General features: G+C 39.7%; 1 protein-coding gene and 1 long non-coding RNA gene across 3 annotated transcripts in view; one reads left to right on the top strand and one right to left on the bottom strand.

Annotated features, from left to right (window-relative positions):
• EGFLAM (EGF like, fibronectin type III and laminin G domains) overlaps positions 1-15,912 on the top strand; it is a 211,400-nt gene that overhangs the window by 18,157 nt on the left and 177,331 nt on the right. The gene's annotated exons all lie outside the window — the stretch shown is intronic.
• LOC130541526 (uncharacterized) lies at positions 5,586-14,572 on the bottom strand. Its single transcript, XR_008955584.1, has 4 exons — positions 13,928-14,572; positions 9,008-9,679; positions 7,241-7,421; positions 5,586-5,918 (listed from the first exon to the last, which is right to left on the bottom strand). It is a non-coding gene; the product is annotated as an uncharacterized LOC130541526 (long non-coding RNA).

Genomic DNA, 15,912 nt, shown 5'->3' with positions numbered 1-15,912 from the left:
AGAAAAAAAAGAGAAGAGTAAATAAATAAAAATCAGGATGAAAAAGGATGTATTACCGTGATACCACAGAAACACAAAGATCACAAGAGAGTCCTATAAATAATTATACACCAACAAATTGGATAATCTAGACAAAATGGGTAAATGGCCACATACAACCTATCAAGACTAAATTATGAAGAAATAGAAAATCTGAACATACCAATAATGAGTAAGGAGATTGAGTCAGTAATCAAAAGTCTCCCATCAAAGAAAAGCACAGAACCTGATGGTGTCACTAGTGAATTCTACCATACATTTAAAGAAGAACTAATACCTATTTTTCTCAAACTCCTCTAAAAGAATTTAAGAGGAGGGAATACTTCCAAACTCATTCTACAAGGCTAGCAGTACCCTGATACCAAAAATCAGATAAGGATATAACAAGAAAGAAAACTACAGGCCAATATCCCCAGCAAACTTGAATACAGAAATATTCAACAAAAAATTAACAAACCAAATTCAACAGTGTATTAAAAAATCATTCACCGTGATCATGTAGGATTCATCCCTGGGATGCAAGGATGGTTCAACATATACAAATCAATAAATGTGATGCCTCACATTAACAGAATGAAGGACAAATACTGTATGATCATCTCAACAAATGCAGAAAAGGCATTTGATGAAATTCAACATTCCGTCACCATAAAAAATCAACAAATTAGGCATAGATGGAATGTACCTCAACATAATAAAGGCTGTATATGACAAACCCACAGCCAATATACTGAACAAGGAAAAGTTGAAAGCTTTTTTTCTAAGATCTGGAATGAGATAAGGATGTCCATTTTCCCTACTCTTATTAAACATTGTACTAGAAGTTCTAGCCAGAGAAATTAGGCAAGATAAAGAAATAAAAAGCTCTAAATTGGAAAGAAGAAGTGAAACTGTCCCTCTTTGCAGATGACATGATCTTATGTATAGAGAAGACCATAGATGCCGCTAAAAAACTGTTAGAACTGATAAAAAAAAATCAGTAAAGTTGCAGGATACAAAATTAACATGCAAAATCAGTAGCATTTCTAGCAAACTGTCTGAAAAATAGTCAAAAAAAATCCTGTGTATAATAGATACAAAAATTGAAATACTGAGGAATACATTTAAGCAAAGAGGTGACAGATCTCTACACTGAAAAACTATAAAATATTTACGAAAGAAATTGAAGAAGACACAAATAAATGGAAAGATATCCAATATGCACAGATTAGAAGAAAGAATATTGTTAAAATGTCCATAATACCCAAAGCAATCTATAGATTCACTGCAATCCTTATCAATATACCAATGACATTCTTCACAGAAATAGAAAAAAAACTCCTAAAATTTGTATGGAACCACAAAAGGCCCCAAATAACCAAAGCAATCTTGAACAAAAAGAACAAAGCTGGAGGCATCAGGCTACCTGACTTCAAAATACACTAAAAAGCTATAGTAATGAAAACAGCATGGTAGTAGCATAAAAACAGACACATAGACCAGTGGAACAGAATAGAGAGTCCAAAAGAAAATCCACACATTTATAGCCAGCTGATTTTTGACCCAAGTGGTAAGAACACTCATTAGGGAAAGGATAGTGTATTCAATAAATATGCCAGGAAAAAAAACTGGACATCCACATGCAGAAGAATGAAATTAAACCCTTATCTCCTATGATATACAAAAATCAACTCAAACTGGATTAAAGACTTAAATCTAAGACCCAAAACTATTAAATTACCAGAAGAAAACATAGGCAAAGAGCTCTATACCATTGATCTGGTCAATTATTATTATTATTTTTTTTCTGAGACAAGTCTTGCTCTGTCACCCAGGCTGGAATGCAGTGGCACGAACTCAGCTCACTGCAACCTCCGCCTCCTGGGTTCAAGCAATTCTCCTGCCTCAGCCTCCCGAGTAGCTGGGATTACAGGTGCGTACCACCACACCCGGCTAATTTTTGTACTTTTAGTAGAGATGGGGTTTCACCATGTTGGCTAGGCTGGTCTTGAACTCCTGACCTAAAATGATCCACCTGGCTTGGCCTCCCAAAGTGCTAGGATTACAGGCATGAGCCACCATGCCTGGCCTCTGGTCAATGATTTTTTTTTTTGATATAATTTTTGGGATAAAGCACAGGCAACAAAAGGAAAAAGACAAATGGGATCCATCAAACTAAAAGTTTCTGCACATCAAAGGGAACAAACATTCAACAGAGTGAACAGACAAACTACAGAATGGGAGAAAATATTTGCAAACTATATATCTGATAAGGGGCTAATATCCAAAATATGTAAGGAACTAAAACAATTCAATAGTGAGAAAACAAATAACACAATTAAAAAGTAGGCAAAAGATCTGAATAGACATTTCTCAAAAGAAGACATACAAATGGCCAACAGGAATATGAAAAAATGCTCAATAATATCACTAATCATCAGAGAAATGCAAATCAAAATTACAATGAAATATCATCTTACCCCAGCTAGAATGGCTGTTATCAAAAAGGCAAAAGATAACAAGTGTTTGTGAGGATGTGGAGAAAAGGGAATTTTTATTTATTATTGGTGGGAATGTAAATTAATATAGCCATTATGGAAAGCAGTATGGAGCTTTATCTAAAAATTAATAGAACTACCATATGATCCAGCAATCCCACTAGTGGGCATATATCAAAAGGAAATGAAATCAGTACCTTGAAGAGATATCTGCACTCCCATGTTTATTACAGCATTAGTCTCACTAGCCAAGATATGGCATCAACCTAAGAGTTCATCAACAGATGAACAGATAAAGAAAATGTGGCGCATATCCACAATGATATATTATTTGCCATAATAAAAAGAAGGAAGTCATATCATTTGCAACAACATGGATGAACCTGGAAGGCATTATGTTAAGTGAAATAAGCCTGGCACAGAAAAACAAATACCACATGGTCTCACTCATATGTGGAGTCTAAAAAAGTTGATCTCATAGCACTAGAGATTAGAATGGTGGTAACCAGAGGCTGGGTGGTTAGTGGGGAAGGGAGTTAGGGTAATGTTGGTTAAAGGATACGTAACTACAATTAGATAGGAATAAGCTCAAGAGATCTATTGTACAGCATGCTGAGTATAGTTAATGATGATATATTGTATTATTGAAAAATGCTAAGAGTAGATGTTAAGTGGGCCTAACATAGTGATAACTATGTGAGGTAATGCATTTGTTAACTAGCTAGATTTAACCGTTCCACAATGTATATATACTTTAAAACATCATGTTGTGCATAGTAAATACACACAATTTGATCTTTCAACTAACAAAAATTTTAAAGAAGCTAAAAAAACAAGGTATACTGATGATGAAGAGAGGGACAGATTGTTGGATAGATATATAATAAAGCCAGTATAGATTTTGCTAGTTGGTGCATATACACAGTAACTCAAAAATTCTTTTACTTTTCTGTATGCTTGAATATTTTTATAATAAAGTGATGATGGAAAAATATGAACTACCAACAAAAGAAACTACCAGTTTGAAAACATAAATGACTACAAATCTTTACCCATAGTGAGTTTCCGGCATGTTCTGCCGTGCACTCACATACTGGTGGGTTTGCTACGATTGTCCTGCTCTTCACTCCACAGTTACTGTCAGCTCTTCTCTGCCCTGCTCAGTGTTCTATGGGGCCTGACCTCACTAGCTGTATCACCTACTCCTTTGCCCCCTGGCTTCTTTGGGTTTAGCCAGTGGGAGGCACCTAAAGGAGATCAAATGGGAGCAGGGGAGAGAATTTGTTTCTTTTCCCCACTTCCCCCCGATTCCTCTCTCCTTTAGTACAGCTTCACTGGCCACAACTGTGTCTCTCTACAACTACATACAACCCCTGGCCCACCATGTCTTCCAACTCTGGCTGGCTCCGTGACACTACTCTCCAGTTGCACTCTTGGCCCTGGGTAGTAACAATGTCTTATTGGTTCTGGTCTCTGGGTGCATCAGTGTCCCTAGTTGTTCCTTAAAGCTGCTCACACCTCTGTAAGTAGTTTTCTAATTGAAATCTTTCTTTGATTAGGTAAATTCCTCTTCCTGCTGGGATCCTAATTGATACCTTTGGTACTACTGCTTTGTAATATATGCCTATTTATATTTTCCTCCTTAGGCATAAGCATAAGGTTTTGATTTGTGTTTAGTTTGCATTCAGAACTCTCTGAGAATTAGGTCTGATCTAGCTGAAGGATGCCTGCTGTAAATTCATGCAGTAACTATAGTGTAAGAGAAACCATGATCTTTGAGGATGAGCTACCCCTGGGCCCAAATCTGACCACTTGGATAAGGGGATGTTAAGACTGACATAGGGATAGCTGTGTGGTGTTGAGAAATGATTGCAGTGGTATCCAGGACTCAATAGAAATTCTATGAATAAGTTCTAGAGATCCCTTATACAGCCTTGTGCCTAGAGTCAACAACATTGTATTTTACACTTAATCTGTTAAGAGGGCAGATCTTCTTAGGTTCTTTTACCACAAATATTTTTAAAAACTTAGTCCTGTTACACATATTATGCTAAGTTTTGATTAAAGTATGAACTAAATAAAGAGATAAGCTAAGCATCATATCTAGTGTTGCCAGATAAAATACAGGATGCCCAGCTGAATTTGAATTTCAGATAAACAACAAATAATTTTATTAAAAAATCATTGGATCAAACAAATAATTTTTAATGTAGAGCTATCCAAAATATTGCATGGGACATATTTATACGAAAAAAGAAATCATTGTTTATCTGAAGTTCAAATTTAACTGGAGATTCTGTGTTTCTGTTTGCTAAATCTGGGAACTCTAATCATATAATAATTGTAGTAATGTGTCATATTATGTTTTCTCAGTCTCAATGCCTCTTGCCTGATGGTAATAGCCATATGTCTTTTGTGGAAGTGGCACAGGGGGAAATTGAGCATGACATTTGGAAGGGGACTGATAGGTATTTGAATCTGGACTCTATCTTTACTAGCTAGGTGAAATGGGGCCAGAAAATTAACCTTCCACATGATTTACCACCTTCCCCCAATAAAATGGGTTTACTACACAAGACTTGCAGATTCTGTAAGATTGGCCAACAATAAATTGACTGTGCTTGATACACTGTAGCTGCTAAAGAAGATAAAGTTATTTTATTGTTCTACTTATTCTAATAAAAATAATTTAACTGGAAAAATAATTCTAAGAATCTAAAGGTTTCTGGACACAAATGAAATAAAGGGAAGATAATTCTTCATCTCTTGAGAGTCATCATGAACCCAAACTAACCTCATATTACTTTAGTGAGTTTTACCTAAAGGGAAAGATCACTGTAAGCTTGGATTCTTTCCCACTTCTGTTTAGGTTTAGCTTTTTGCTGATATTTATGGTCTCAATATGTTTTAGACTCTTCTGATTTCTTGGCTGTATCTTATACTTCCTATTTTACTGATTAGTAGAGTTGAAAATGAGTATTAGTCAAATGAAAAATTTGGAATTAACTAGGTCACCTCCATTGTCTTAGTTTGGATTTTCCAGAAACAGAACTTAAGACAAAGATTTGAATGAAAATAGTTTATTTGAAAGGTGCAAACAAAACAAATAAGGGGAGGGGAAGTGAGACAAGGAGTCAATGAAGGTTTCTTATCAAGCAATTTACATGTGGATGATTAGAACCTAAACTCATGGGAGAAACTCTAGAACATGGTATAGAACAAGCAGCTCAGTTATCCCACCTGAGGGGTGAAGCTGGGGTATCGTTATCAGTGCTATCAGTCACTGTGGGGAGGGCTGTGGGAAGGTAGGTGTTAATTCCCTGGCACTTCAAGGCTTATAGGCAGAACAGTTTCTGTGTCTTCTGAGAAAACCCTCAGGCAAAAAGTTGCAGATCCTGGTAGCTGGAAATGGTGAGGCCCCAGAGGTTATGGCAAGCACTCACATTTTGGCTATACCCATAATTGCTAACTTTATTTAGAAACTTAAGACTGAATGCCATTTACCGTTTTGATAGACAACTGTTCCTTCCTCATACTAGGTTTATACACTGTATATATCATGGGAAGAAGGCAAAATATATTAGGAAACTCCATATCCTGAATCCCAGTTCTCATTCCCAACCTGCATTGAGTTTTTTTTTTGTTTGTTTGTTTGTTTTTTTCTGAGACAAGGTCTTCTTCTGTCACCCAGGCTGGAGTTCAGTGGTGCAATCAGGGCTCACTGCAGCCTCGGCCTCTCAGACTCAAGTGATCCTCCCACCTCAGCCCCCAGCCCCCTGAATAGCTGGGACTACAGGCATGTGCCACCACACCAGGCTAATTGTTTTTGAATTTTTAGTAGAGACAAGGTCTCATTATATTGCCCAGAGCTCAAGTGATCTGCCCACCTAGGCCTCCCAAAGTGCTGGGATTATAGGTGTTAGCCACCATGCCTGGCCTGGGATTTTCAGTGGGGAAGAAAAAAATTTACATCACAGTACAGTCTACAGTCTTTTGATTGAATGACCAGTTCTCCAATTGCAGATATTCTGGAAGGGCTTGGGATTTGGATCCAAGAACCACCTCCAACAATTACTGGAGGGGGAGGGGGGAAAAGCTTTATTCATTTGTGCTGAGAAGAAGACCGGTAGGAATTACAGTCTTCATTGCTTATGATTATACCCTGTTGTTATAATTTGCTTCTAGATCATTCATTGTTATAATGGGGAAGAATCCACATTTACATATAAAGGCATGCATTGTGCCTTTACATAACAATAATGATAATTAACATTTATATAGTGCCTGCTATGTGCCAGGTACTGGTAGTAACAGCATAGCCTCCTAAGGCTGGCAGGGTACAATCTTAGAATTTTAGCATTAGAAGGGACTTTGGGGCTAACTGTCCAACCCTGCCTGGTCTAGGGCAGACAAGTCACTTGTCTGAGGTCATGCAGCTAGTTAGTGGTAGAATCAGGATGAGGACCCAAGTCTTCTGACCCCTGGTCTACAGCTGTCTCTGCTAGATCCACCACCTCTCTGACTCCATGGGGTAGGCAGAAGAAACACGTATGTAGTGGAGTTTCTGTTTTCATTAAGTAGTTCTTGCCTTTTGAATTTAGTCTTTGCTTCTACATTTAGAGGCAATGAACCCTCAGCCCAGGTTTGTAAGACGGTTCCATGCCTGGAGAAAGGAATGACCTGTGGAGAGGTTGTTCCTGCTCTCTAGTTACAGCCAAACCGACCTTCTCAGCTCTTCATTAGCTCCAAACTACAGGGTCTGTGGGAGGCACCAGCTTGTAAGCCACAGACACCTGCAGGTAGAAAGGCAGGGGTGTCAGCGTAGATGTGAAGACAGTGCATTTGTACAGTGTCAAAACTCCCGTCTGGAATGATCTTCTCAGCCAACTCCAAAGTGAGGCACTACTGAAGGGGAGATAGAGGAGAAATTTGTGTCATAGGACAGTGTCAGTGGCTTAGTTAATCACTTGGCTTGCCTCACATTGTTGGGGATAACCTTGAGGAATTAATCTACTGTGGCAAGGTTCCAGAACACTTTTTTAAAACACAGTTACAGTCATACCTCATAATAGAGCTCTGCCTTGTATAGAATGGATCCTTTAGAGCCAGGGTTAACAAACTTTTTTTTGTAACAGGTCAGACAATACATATTTTATTCACTTTTATTTCTATTTACGGGGTCTTTCTTGCAACTACTCAGCTCCACCATTGTAGAGCAAAAGCAGCCACGGGCTATATGTGAATAAATGTGCATGATTGCTTTTCAATAAAACTTTATTTATGGATACAAGGTGAGGGCCAAATGTGGTCCATGGGCTGTGGTTTGCTGAACCCTGCTTTAGAGTGCTGGAAACCCAAGCCTTCAGATAGGGAGCTCCAGCAGGCCTGCTGCTTTCTTTTGTTTGCCTGCTCTATGGTCTCCTCATTCATCACTGACATTGTGAACATTCTCTTTTCCTGCTGAAATTCTCTTGTTTCCTGGCAAATAGCTTGATTCAATTCTCAAGCACCAGCAAAGACTGGGTTGTTGTAATGGTTGAAATGTATGCTGCCACTAGAGAAAGTGCAGTGGAGTTAGCTTCAGTAGTTGCTGGAGTCACTCTAATTGTAAATAATCTTGAGAAGATAAAGACATCACCAAATAAACTCTCCATTTTGATGTAGATAATAGGCAATAATAACTATGTATATTCAAAATACATAAACAGAAAGCTTTATAGACCTGATCCATACCCCATTCTGCTCATATTTTAAAGTAGTGACAATAGCTCTGTTATAAAGAAAAAACAAGACTCAATTGTTATCAAGAGCAACTATTTTCATATAATTACAGTAGAAACTCTCTTGTCCAGTCCAATTTGGATTTGTTAGTTGATTGTAGAAGTTAAGGGGATGATATTCACGTAGATTTTATTATATATTTTTTCACTTCAAAATAGCAATGGGAACTTTTTTTAAAAAATGAGAGCCCACCAATTGGAGTTCTTGGTAATCCTTCAAGCACAAACTGCAGCCCCAGTGCATGATCAAAGTGCAGAATGCTTCTAGATTTCCCCATCTTTTAGAGTTGCAGCAATTGTTTTTCAGAATGACCTTTATGGAGTTATTCTAAAGCAATCACCTTAGTTTTTACAGAAACTTTTTCTTGTTGTACTTGTATTTCATTCATCTACAAAATAAAAAATCATGTGATCAAAATAGTGACCAGGACTATCACAACGGCCTCATTGTAACTGTGCACTCTACACACACTCCACATTAGCAGGGAGGGTGGAAGTGGGTGGGGGAGGTGATGCACCAGGGCCATACAGAGAGTGCATCCCCAGCCAGCCCAAGCTACCTTCAGGGTCAGTGTCGTATGTTTGACAGAGGGAATGGAGGCCATTGGTCTACTCAGGAAGTAACTTAGTGTATTAGTCCATTCTCACACTGCTATAAAGAACTGCCAGAGACTAAGTAATTTATAAAGAAAAGAGTTTTAATTGACTCACAGTTCTGCATGGCTGGGGAGGCCTCAGGAAACACAATCATGGCAGAAGGCGAAGCAGGCACCTGCTTCACAAGGCAGCAGGAGAGAGAAGAGAAAGTGAAGGGGGAAGAGCCCCTTATAAAATCATCAGATCTCTTGGGGACTCACTCATTATCACCAGAACAGCATTGGGGCACCTGCCCCCATGATTCAATCACCTCCGTCCCACAACTTGTGGGAATTACAATTCGAGATGAGATCTGGATGGGGACACAGAGCCAAACCATATCACTTAGGTAGACTTTCTTTTGCTCACCATGATTTAGTTCCAACTGATGAAATTCTTTCCAGCGAATGACCCTCCAGTCATCGCTAAAGCCTGAATCTTCTGTAATGACACACATATGTAAAAATTAGAGTGATCAGTAAACTCAGCATTTCAAAAAAAAAAGTAAATATTTGCATAGCTTAATTATATGCCAGCTGCATTTCAAGCACTTAGAAACAAGAACAATTTTACTCCTCTTAACATCCGTTTGAAGTAGGTATTCCACATGATCATCTTGCAGTGCTCAAGTTTCTTGACTGAGCCAGAAAGAGGTTAAGTAACAGTCAGGGTTAGAACCAAGGCAGGCTGGGCTGGAGTCTTTTTATTGGCCGCATCTCATTTCTGCTTTTCCAGGCTGAAGTTGCTCTACAGAAGGAGGGTTGGAGACATGACCCAAGTGAATACTCTGACACACAAATCTTTTACATCTTATAGTCGATTCCAATGAGCACACATGATAGGTTCTCAGCAAAATGTATCAGGAGGTATCAGCCTAGGGGAAGTAAGAGGTGAGCACACCTTCCCAAATTATCCAGCTCCTCAAGGAAAAAAATGCTTGACTTAGTGGTCATGGTGGACTTCCTGCCAGGAATGAGGTTTTGTCAGGGCATGGAAAGCCCTAGATAGGAGTTTACCAAGCCTATATCATCCTTAGCCATGTCACTTTGAAACTCCAGTAAATTTACCTTTTGTAGATATATTGCCATTATGAAGCTATATCTCTGGATTGAATATCTGAGTTTGGGATACTTTGCCATCAGCACCATCTTGCTATAGTTTACACAGATTATAAAATAGTGAGTAGACATCACTCCTGAATAGCGACTTTGAGTCTATGAGATGGTGACCAATGTGTGAATATACGCAGGCAGTCATGTCCAATCTAAACAGACTGAGAGGGGATTGAACACAGCAGGCCTGGCCAGAGCCTACCACAGGGCCCTGACAAAATAAAGTACTTGACTGATATATTAAATGGTATTCATCAACTTCAGACAAGAGGGTCTATGAGGGCAATGATAGAAATACAGGAAATTGACAGATTATGATAACAATAGCTTTGTATTTGTATGGCACTTTGGTTTACAAAATTCTTGTCTCCCAAGATCACTATTGCTAACAATGTGATTAGTCCTAGGTAATAGATCTTGAAGCCAGGTAGATGTACTTTACAATCCTACCTCCTAGATTTGTGACCTTGGTCAGTTTCCATAATCTTTCTGAGCTTCAGTTTTTTTCTTTCATGTGTAAAATGGGGATAAATCATTTACCTTTTGGGGTTTTATGGTTTATGGCATATAATGCTACTATGAGTTAAGGCGTATATGTGTCTAGCACAGAGCCTAGTTGGCAGTAGGTTCAATGCAGCCCTCCTTTTTTTTCGTTTGTTTTTGAGATGAGGTCTCACTCTGTTGCCCAACCTGGAGGGCAGTGGCACAATCTTGGCTCACTGCAACCTCTGCCTCCTGGACTCAAGCAGTCCTTCTGCCTCAGCCTCCTGAGTAGCTGGGACCACAGGTGTACAGCACCATGCCTAGCCAAGTTTTGTATTTTTTGTACAGATTGGGCTTCGCCATGTTTCTCAGGCTGGTCTCAAACTCCTGGCCTCTAGTGATCTGCCCACCTCGGCCTCCCAAAGTGCTGGGATTACAGGTGTGAGCCACTGCTCCTGGCCAAGACAAGCATATTTCTATTTAATGACTGTTAAGGCAGAGGCATCATCTAGTTGGAATGAACTCCCAACCAGTCAGAAGGAAATTGATCCATGTTCTAAGCTGAGATGTGGAAATGAGTATCTTTTATGCCCTAAGTGGGGGCAATGACAAATCAATGTGATTTTGCTAATCAGTCATTAATGTTTACATATCCGTGTATTCATTTAGCAATTGTTTATTTAATTACCATATGCCAGGTATTGTGCTAACTTCTGGGAACATAGTGAGTGAGAAATATAATAATTTCTCTAAAACCCATTAACGCTTTGGAAAATTCCAAAGATATAATGATTCCTGTTGGAAATAGAAATTACTTAGTTTGTAATTTAACTATATTAGATTTAAATCATCTGATTACAGATTACAGAACTAATTATAAAGCTGAAAGGTACATTATGAACTGCTTTTTCAGTGTAATTTCTTAATATAGATTTTTATTAATGTAGTTTTATATAAATGAAAATTCACTGCACAGGTTAGATGGTCTGCAGATTTAAAAAAACTGTTAAAGATAAAAGGGCTTTAATATGTGGTAAGGCTGTTTTATTGTATTATCCAATTTTCATGACATCTTCTAGCACTTTCAATATAATTAGTAAAATAGCTGTAACTTTTGGGGTTATGAAAGAAAGATGGTCAGTTTCAAAACTGGAAAATGGAAAAAACATATTGCCAGGAAAGATAGGGTCTCCACTGTGATATAATCTATTATGCATATTATTATTCTAGCCATCTGATCAAATAGAAGGCCCTCCTTTCACAATTGTACTTTAACTAGAAAAACTAAATGATTTCATAAAACTTTATAATAGCCAAGAGTTTGACTGAATAGTTCACATTTAAGATTTGAGAGTGGAGTTTTGAGCTCCTAACGCTTTGGTTCATGAGCTGAGAAAATATAGGTCTCTTACCAATTACTGGAGAGAAGTGGTATTGTTCAGTTACATAATGAAGTTTAGGACACACTAAATGCTAATTTTCTTGTGGCAAAAGACTCTCAGACTATAAGAAAGGAGATTACAAATATTTGTTTTTTCTTTAACAAGTTACATATTTCAGTTGTCTAGACAATATTAAATTAACCAAATTGTTGAGCAACTGCTTCTCTGGCTCTGTAGACCAGACATGTGTTGTTTCTTCAATATTGGGGTGGTTTTGAGTGGTAGGGAAAGCACTGTGTTATAAGGTAGAAGCCCCAAGTAGAAGCTACCCCACCCTTATGTCCTATAACTGGGTCTGTGATCACCACATGCTTTTATGAGGGTAACCTTAGAGAAACCCTTAGAGAAATAAGGAAATAAGCTCATCTCCTTATTAATCCAGCTCCTGCCCTTATGGGGGAGTGGGAATAGGAAGTCTTCCTTTGGTGGTACAAAGCAGAACCTCTTTAAACTCAGCTCTCATAGCAAACCAGCCTCCCTGACAGCCCTCTTCCTCTACTCTTGCCTCTTTCTTTTATGATATCATCTTCCTTTCAGTTTGCTAAGCTTGTATCCTGGAGTCATCTTTAATTCCTTTCCTCTCCTTCTCTACCTGCTAATTCTTCTTCCTTGGCAATTACTCTTTCTTTTCCCCTCCACACATTTCAGTTTCCAGGTCTTATTTCAGATTCTTTTTAGTTGAAACCTGTAATAGGCTCCTAACTAGCTTACTTTCAGTCTTTCTGATTCATACCCATCTGTATTAGTCGGAGTAAGCTAGATTATGCTGCAGCAACAAGCAGCCACAAACCTCAATGGCTTGAAACAAATGTGGTTCATGCTACACTGCCATTGTAGATTATAAGAGACTGATCTCGGAAGCATCTTTACTGAGTGACCCAAGCTCCACTACTTAGAATTTTGTCAGTTTCTGATAGAGGAGGAAAGTGGACAGAAGGATCTCACACTGACAAATGTTCTGTTCAAGAAATGACACTAACTTCCACTCATAACCATTGGCCAGAACGAGTCACATGGCAGAAACATGTAAACCTCTCATGGGCTTGGAACACATGGAGAAATGGATATCCTACACTGAAGGCAAGAATTCTATAATGAAGACTAGGGATATACAAGGCAGGCCAGGCTCCTACATTCAAGACTAAGTTTCTCCAAAGAAGGCCAGGGCCCTCTAAGGAAGGCCACGGTAGTCTCCTCAAAGCACTCCATTACTTAAAGTCTTTTGGCAGTTCCCACTATCAAACAGCCCAGAATGTAAGGATCTCTAACATTTAATGAATAGCCAATATTTGTGAAGCACTTACTATGTCAGGCACTTTGCTAGGTTCTTTATACCCATTATCTTATCTCACAACAGTTATTCAGGTGGACATTATTACCCACATTTGACAGATGAGCAAACTGAGCATTAAAGAGTGTCTTAGTTTGGATTTTTCCAAAATCAGACCACAGAGATGAAGACTTGGGTGCCAGGAAGCCCAAGGAAGGGTCGGGGTAGAGGGTCAGTAATGTGATGAGTGAGTCACCACTGTGAGCAGTTGGGGCTCAGCACAGCTGCAGACCCTCTGAGAGCCTGTAGAACAGAGCTCCGCACTGTGGGCTAAGGAGCTGGACTAGTTTTCCACCGATTCCTATCCCTCCTTGGTTGAGACTTGTTCTTGAGATGTTAACTCCCCAGCAAGTCCACCTGCCCTGCCACAAGCCAAGCACAAGCTGTCAGCCAGGATATACCCATAAGCAGAGGCGAGGAAGCTTCAGTTTTCTGGAACTGTGCCGATAACCCCGAGGGGATATGAGCATTGACAGCACATGTTACAGAACAGCGCAGTGAGCAACTTGCAGTGAGCAAGTCTTGTTCCAAAACCCACTATCTGTTAACCCTGACCTCTTACTACTTGCTACTACTGGAGATAGCTCTGTGCTCTAACCAAAAAAAAAAAAAAAAAAGGATTACTGACCTCTCTCCAAACCATCTTGTCCTTTTCCTTCTCAATCCCTTTGTTCATGTCATTTCTTCTTCCACTTGGAGTTCCCTTTGCCTCTGGCCTCCAATTCAAATTCCGTCTGTGCTCTGCCCAGCTCAGTTGCTTTCTCCATGAATGAAGCCCTTTTTGCCCTCTGGGATGCTGCCTCTCTCCTTTAAAACCCTACAGGGGTCGGCCGGGCGCGGTGGCTCACGCCTGTAATCCCAGCACTTTGGGAGGCCGAGGCGGGCGGATCACAAGGTCAGGAGATCAAGACCATGCTGGCTAACGCGGTGAAACCCGTCTCTACTAAAAATACTTTAAAAATTAGCCGGGCGTGGTGGCGGCAGTCGCCTGTAATCCCAGCTACTCGGGGAGGCTGAGGCAGGAGAATGGCGTGAACCCGGGAGGCGGAGCTTGCAGTGAGCCGAGATAGCGCCACTGCACTTCAGCCTGACAGAGCGAGACTCCGTCTCCAAAAAAACAAAACAAAACCCTACAGGGGTCAGTTATGCTCCTGCCACACTCACTCTTTGGTGTCTCGCATAGCAGGGATACACTTAGGGATCTTTTTCTGGATTAGACTGTAGACTCCTTGGGGGCATGGACTGTATTTTATTAAGTTGCTTCAAATATTTGGTGGAATAAGGCAGGTAAATATGACTGTAAATGTGCACACAATATCCATATGCATATTCATTTCATTTTCGGCCCATGTTGGCTGACCTTCCCAAAGGTCACACTGAAGTCTGGATTTGGGGAGGAGAAGGTTTTCTGTTTGTCTGCTTCCTGCACCACTACCAGCTTCTCTACTCACCCAACCTCTGGCATCTGTGTGGCCACTTGCAGTTTCCACTCCTGAGTAGGAACAGAAGAGGGAGCTGACTAATGAGGGCAGGGTGGTTTCTAGCAATTTGCAGCAGGTTCCTCTCCACGTGTCTCCACATGTCTTATCTGGAAATGTGTACCTGTCATTATTCCCATTAGAAATAGAAGTGGAATGAAAATGGTTTGCTCAATTCTGGTGACATGACAAAGAGAATGCAATTAACCTTAAGGAAAATTGCCCAGAAACCTGACACTCTCAGCCATATGCCAAGGATTGCTAATGATTAGGAGGCGACAAAAACCTTTGGCTTTGTTTGGTTCAGGGCTAGAAAAAGGAAGCAACTCTTCAGGGCTGTCACCTGGTATTCAGAGTTGCACTTTTCATAGTCTAAGAAAAATGGCATGGACCGAAGAGGGAAATTCCACCTGGCTCTTCCTCGCTTACATGTTTCTGAAGAATGGCTTTTAGATTTCTATTGCACTGCAGAGCTCTACGTCAAGAAGTAACAGCACAATCAATGGCCCCAGCCTCGTCCATGGAGTCACTTTCAGGGTTTTGCAACCTGTGAAGTTTTCTAACATGGTAACCCCAACCCCTGCTTGTTAATATTGACCTTCAGTTTGAAATGCTGAGCCCAAGACAGGAACTTCTGGCCACAGATGGTGATTCACTCTAACCAAAGATAAGTGGCCTTTCTCATTTTCCCCCCAGATGTGCAGAAACAGAATATTCCTAATCAAATCCTTAACAATGTCTTATCACATTACTTGCTTCAACAATTTCCTGCACAGCAAATTTATAAGTTAATTATGCAGTAGACAAAAAAAAGCATTTTCTTTTATCTGTGTTAAATGAGTTGCCTTCTGATTTCATTGTCCACTCCTTTGTTCTTACATGGCTAAGAGTTTGTTTGAGGAATGGCTTTGTCGTGTTTCGTGTGTTTGTCACCACTGCTTAAATGAAAAGTTTAAAAGGAAAACATTGAAAAAGTTGGCTGCCCAGTGGTGGTCTCTTGCAAGTACAGGTAACCTAAAAGTTTGCTTTCATCTTCCAGGTTTTGAAATCATCCCATTTGTTAATCACATGTGTTCCCCAGTTCACTGCTGAATGCTAACTGAACACCCAGGTCTTGAGTTGATATTATTCCTGT

This window comes from Pan paniscus, chromosome 4 (genome assembly GCF_029289425.2).
Source record: "Pan paniscus chromosome 4, NHGRI_mPanPan1-v2.0_pri, whole genome shotgun sequence".
Lineage (NCBI taxonomy): Eukaryota > Metazoa > Chordata > Mammalia > Primates > Hominidae > Pan > Pan paniscus.
This window is presented reverse-complemented; position numbering and strand designations above follow the sequence as displayed.